This window comes from Cupressus sempervirens, chromosome 5 (genome assembly GCF_028749045.1).
Source record: "Cupressus sempervirens isolate cs-2001-9-10 chromosome 5, ASM2874904v1, whole genome shotgun sequence".
Classification (NCBI taxonomy): domain Eukaryota; kingdom Viridiplantae; phylum Streptophyta; class Pinopsida; order Cupressales; family Cupressaceae; genus Cupressus; species Cupressus sempervirens.
The window spans coordinates 537,587,008-537,593,735 of NC_143122.1; positions in this window are offsets into that span (position 1 = coordinate 537,587,008).

Sequence of the window (6,728 nt, forward strand, 5' to 3'; positions counted from 1 at the left end):
GATGAAATAGTGGCTGATCTTTGATCTGCAACTTAGTTTATTGAATGAGATTCCTTTGAGTGTAATGATCACCTTCCTGTGATAGATAAATCTTTGTTACTCCTTATACTATTGTAGCCTTGTATTTTTCACTTTTTCTCTTCTTTACTTGTTACATTACTTGTATTCTCTATATTGGATGTGATACAATACATTACATATATACCAATCCAATTTACAAATCAAAAAAGTTGGCTACAATATAAGTTTACACAAAATACACAAAGTCAACCCGAACTATAGGAGCTCAGGTTTTGAAGACTAGCTTGGTGAGATTCTAATACTTGACATCCATAGTCAATGATTGACATCATCATGCATTCAATATAAGTAGAAGCTTGGTCCATACTAATCACATCCAAGTAGTCTGAACTCAGTCTAGACTAGTGACTTGATGAATACTATGAAACTTGGCATATAAACTAAATCACTTGATTCATACTGCATAGCTCGATAAATGCTATTACTATGAGCTCAGTATAAACTAAATCACTTGGTTAACACTAAGTGGCTTAGTCAACATTTGATTCACATCACTATAACTATGAACTTGGTAAGCACTACATAACTTAGTTTGCACTAAGGAACTCAGTAAACCTTATGAAGCTCAGTTTACATTGTTGATCACCATCATGGTAGAAACTACTTAGCACAAACTAAATATTGTCCCTTGAATTCGGTAGCAACTATAGAACTCGATAGAGTCTGAAATGCTTATTTAACTCTTTAAACTATAATACACTTAGTAGATACTTACTATTTGAATCAGTGTGTGTTAGTAATAACAAACCTAACTATAATGTCAACATAGAGATGAGACAAAATTAAATGCATGTCAACCAAAATGAAGAGGAATATTAAAGAATGATTGGTGAATAAGAGAAAATTTGAATTCAAATAAATTTAATTCAAATAGGTCCACCTTGAGAAAAGTGAGTGTGCAACATGCTTAAAGAGGAAAAAAGAGTGAATAACAATAAGAGGAAAAAGATGAGTGGTGGAGATAAAAAGGCTTTTTCAAAAAGTTAAGATTCCAATCACCTTGGTAATTGCACTCTTAAGGTGTAGAAAAATCCTATTTATTTTTATTTTGAAATTAGAAATTCCCTTTTCATGTGCACATAGGATAAACAGGATTTTTATTTAATTAAAAGGGAGCATGTTCTTCTAATTAAATAGAAGTTAGGATAAGGTGGTCAAACAATATGGAAAAATTAAATAGATAATTATGAGATGATTTGATCCAATAGTAATGATTAAATAATTATGAAAAAATAATTAAGTGCATAACACAATCTGGTATATGGACTTAATACTCACAAAGGGCACTTATAATTTACTAGAACCAAATTTTGTAATTATAGGAGATATTTGAGGATAGGTTTAGAGACAATTTTATATCTTCTTAGTACAAAGAGACTTTAGGTGGATGAGTTCCACAAAATTAGAAAAACACATATAATGAAGGAATAGTATGTGATGGCATTCTTTGAGCTGATAAAATACTCAAGATATAACCATGAAGAAGTACTTATGAATCATCACTTTTTTGGGGGTCTTAAGGAACCTATCATTGGGAATTTATGTACACACTTTTCTAGGACACTTGTATTTTCTACCAAGAAGGAAAACTTTTCCAATACTAATTTGGCTAGAGGCTATAGTAGTAGATCAGTCACAATTGAGTCTCCTAGCCCAAGATAGCCAATAGATTTCTAGAAGGGGGGACATTAGTAGTCCATTTATCCTTATGGAGGATGTGAATATGGATATGGTTCTAGGGAATTATTCTCTTCTATCCATCTTGGTCCTAAGTTAGTAGGATAACCTCAGAAGTTATCATTTGGGATGAGCATAAATGTGGCTTTTTTAGAGCATCTTGTATGGGGAGCAAGTAGATCCCATCACGTATATATAGTGGTTGAAACCCTTTAGGCAAAGCATAAAAGTAGATAGTTGAGTCTATAGGTACATTATATGGCTTCTCTACCACTATGTTATTTGATTATAGTATTTTAGATTATTTTACTCCACCATCCCTTGTTTAGAGATGTGGGCTAGAGGTAGTTTGACACCTAGGTAGATAGTAGGTTAAGTTGGCCATGGGATCCAAAGTGACTATGTAGATTCCCTAGTTGGTGGTTCTATGTTAGACTTTGGTGTATTCACCACCATAGTTGACCTTTGTATGCTACTCTTAGGATCTTATGGCATTGTGTTGGGTATAGATTGGTTAGCTTCCAACCAAACAAGTATTGATTTCCAATGTAAGTTGGTACAATGTGTCAGTGACATAGGTGGGTAAGTTGAGCTTTTTGTGGTCTAGAGACTATTCTTAGTTTGCATGATCTTATCTAAGCATCTAAAACAAAGTGTGGGACATGACTGTTAGATGTTTATAGTCTTTCTTAGTGACATTGATGAGGTAGTATGTCAAGAGGTATCACTCAACAATCGCACTCCTTTGCAAGTGTGAAGATTTATTTCTAGATGAGATACTAGGTATGTCACCATAGAACAAAATTTCTCCTATTGTGATCTAATCTTGAGATAAGAGCCTATTTCTTGGGAAACTTACTACATGACTACTAATGAGCTTTAATTATAGCTAGATGAGTTGTTGGGAAAGTTTTGTATTCATCCTATTGTATCCATGTGGGGTATACTAGTCATCTTCATAAACAAGAAGGATGAATAATTTTACTTATGCATTGAGTACCAAAAATTGAAGAAGGCGATGATAAATAAATGATATCCCTTTCTAAGGATATATGAGACTACTAATAGTTCTCCTTAAATAACTTAAAACACTGACTCACACTACTCTATCCAAAGGTACTTATTCCCTTTCCTCTAAAGAGAAGTGATAGGATTAGCCACATAAGAGAAATCCTTCATGAAATTCTTATGGTTAAAGTATTGATATCCCTTCCTGAGGATATATAACTAGTAAGTGATAGACTTCCTCTATTAATCTTAGGCAATATCCTAGGCATATACATACCTCTTCTATCAATACTTATTTATGAGGATAGATACATCATTGGTAAGTGTAGGGTTAGTGTTGATGTAGATGGTCAAGTTATTTCATATGAATCTAGGAAGCTTGAGTACCATGAGTTGAACTACTCCACTCACAATTTGGAATTAGAAATATTTTTGCATGCACTTATATGCTGGAGATATTTCATCTTGGGTCACAAGTTTTAGTTGCTTAATGATCACCATATCTTGCATCATATCTTTAATCAGCCAAACCTAAATGTACTATAACATTTCTATATGGAGTTATTGTGTTACTACAATTTGGATTCTCACTACACCAAGGGGAAGGAGAATATTGTCACAAATTCATTGAGTAGGAGAAGGAATGAGATATCATTTTTATCATTCAGAATGGATTTGCATAGTTATATCTTGGAGGCATTTCTTAGTGACCCTTGGTATCAAGAGTATAGATTGGAGATTGAGTCTAGACGTACCCTTGAGAGGTGGTTGCCAAGCTATTTTTTGGAGCCAATAGACTAATGTGGCAATTGGAATACATTTATGTGCCAATATTGTTAGTGGATATTTATTCTTTGGTTTTTTCATAGGCACATTATGTACCATATTCCATACATCCCAAAATTAAGAAGATGTATGCCAATCTTAGAAAATTGTACTTGTGGTCAGTGATGAGGTGTGATGCTTTATGACCATACTCCATTCTAGAGGGTAAGTGGGGTATGATGTATATTGAATTTATAATAGAGTTGACTATGTCATCATGTCATCATGATGCTATTATGGTGGTGGTGGACAAGTTGTCAAAGGTATCTTACTTTTTACCCATGAGGTCATCATACACTATTTGTTTGGTAGCTCATGTTTTCTTAGATTATATTATTTGGTTGCATTTGATTCCTTATTGGATCATTTGTGATAGAGATCTAGTATTTACTCCAGCATTGTGGATATATCTTTAGCATGATTTAGGTGTGCAACTGAATTTTAGTTCTTCTTATCAGCTAGAGATTAATTCTTACTAAATGGGTGAATTAGGTAGTTCTAGTGAACATGCTCCACATGTATATGATGCATCAAAAGGAAAAGTAGGAGGACTATTTATACTTAGTTGGGTTTTCATATAACAATGGTTATCATAGCTCTATTGGCATGTCACCTTTTCAAGCCTTGTATGATAGACCTTGTTGTACCCCTTTGAGTTGGAATTAATTAAAGAATAAGTAGTTTTAAGTCATGAAATGCTTCATGATATTGAGACATTCCTATTAGAGAGCATTTTATTACTTCTCTGGTTTGATACAAGAAGTATGTATATTCCCATATGTTACATGTATGAACGAGCCTCATTTGGTATAATAAAGGCTCTAAGTAGAATCATATTTTTTGAACCATTTTAGATCCTTGAGAAATTTGGTCCTATTGCTTATTGCTCATCTTCTCCACATAGCCTATCATACATCCATGATGTTTTCCATGTCTCTATTTTTAGATGGTACATTCTCAATGTGCCCCATGTACTTAATTAGGACACTTTATAGGTAGAAGATGGGCTTCTTTTTTTGGTGCCCATCTATTTTCCCCAACATTGGAGATTGACCCTTAGAGATTAGGCTATAGAGAAGGTAAGGGTCCAATGGGACCTAAATGATGATATTTCAACCACTTGAGAGGATGCCACATAGTTAAGAGATTTGTATCCTTACCACTTTATAGGATTCTGAGAATAGGCTTATGCCTAGTGGGGTAGGATGTAGTGTCTCCTATCTTTGAATTTTTTTCCATGGTTACTTTGACCCAAGATATATTTTGATTGATTTTTTCATGTATACTTTTATATTGAGATGTTTTGATGGTCTTGTCCATTATTTTAATAACTAGTATAATAGGTGCTAGATAATAGACATGTCACTAATCACTTTGACTATATCTACATGATGATGTTGGTGATGTGACATGATACCCTATAATGTGTTAGACAATTGGAGGTAGGGGGTGAATCAATTATAACCAATTATCCTATAGGCCTTTAAAACACTTTTTGCCAACTCAAAATTCTTTAATATTTTAGATCATTTACTTAGTAACCAAATCCAACATCAAGATATAAACTATTATTAAATTTTCATTAAAATATCAACTTAATATACTGAGTATTAGATTAAACTTATAGCTTATACTAACTTGCAACAATAAACAGTAAACATGAAATAAAATTATAAAAAAATAAGCATTCACACAATTTTGAGACAAGTATTAACATGGAAACCCTATAAAGGGAAAAACCACTTGGGAACCAACAACCAAAAAATATTTCACTCTTTTGAAGCAAGCTCTATTAGGAGGCAGCCTTGATAAAGGTTATTCACATTGTTAATGTGACCTTGTTAGAGGATTTACACCAAAGATTATCTAGACCGTATTCACTCCTTGATACTTCTAAAGAGTGGAAACTCTAAAGGACTTACAAAATGTCACCATATATGATTTCAATAAGAGGATTAGGTCCAATTAGTTAATATTTCTTTTACTACAATGGTTAGAGAGTAATAATGAGATGATTTTTTAGGTTTTAGCACTGCCTTGCTAGTAGAAATAATAGTCCAACAAGATAATTGAGAGGGGGGGTGATGAATTAGTTATCCAAAAATAAAAACATGTATCTTCTTTAAAGAAACTTAACCATTCAACCAAAGTAAACAATAACCATAATAAGATGCACATAGACAATTACACCAGATATGTTAACTAGGGAGACCCTTGATCAGAAGAAAAACTCCAGTGATGATGATGCCCACATAATGATGTACTAATATAAATATTCCTTGTTAGAGGATGGACCTTGTTAGGAGTCTATTATAAAATTTAGTACATAGAGTCCCTGTTAGGAGACTTTGAATCCCTATTAGGAGATTCCAACCCTGTTAGGAGTTGTGCCAGCCCTATTAAGAGTTGTAGTACAATGTATGTAAGAAGAGCCCACTACCCAAACATGCAATTTCAACTACAAGAAGAGCTCTCTACTCAAACATACAATTTAGTATTATGTTCTTCTTTCATTTGTTCTATCAAAAAAACCAATCACTGTCAGACCTTTTAGACTAGGTCACAAACCTCATAACCAAATATCAAACCTCAGATCACTTAGCAAAACCTTAGCAATGAATTTTCCTTCACTTCCACTCTTCTCTACTCAACTTTGCATTCCATTCTCTCTATTTCTTACAAATATCATCCACATCCATGTCATGATAAAGGAAAATTCCCTTCCTCTATATCGAATCCATAAAATAATTCCTTGAGTTGACTATTAGAACTTCTCAATTAATCATTAGTTATAACATTATTCTTTCACCTTGCAACTTGAATAACTTTCCATACATGAAATATCATCATGAGTGAACTTAGCCATGTCATCATCAACATGTCTTCTACACATCCTCAACCTTGATTCTCAGAATTAAAATTTTGCTAAGAGATATTACAATTTTACTAGAGCATACCTCTATAAACTCTATCTCAGAACAAACATCACTAAAACTTAGATAACTTCTTCCAAACTTAACATTTTGTCTTCTAATGTTAATTTTATATACCAAATACTTAGACATATCTCCCATAACCTTGGATAATTAGAATACTCAACTAGTCATTCGTACTAACTTGATCTTTCCACCGTTCTT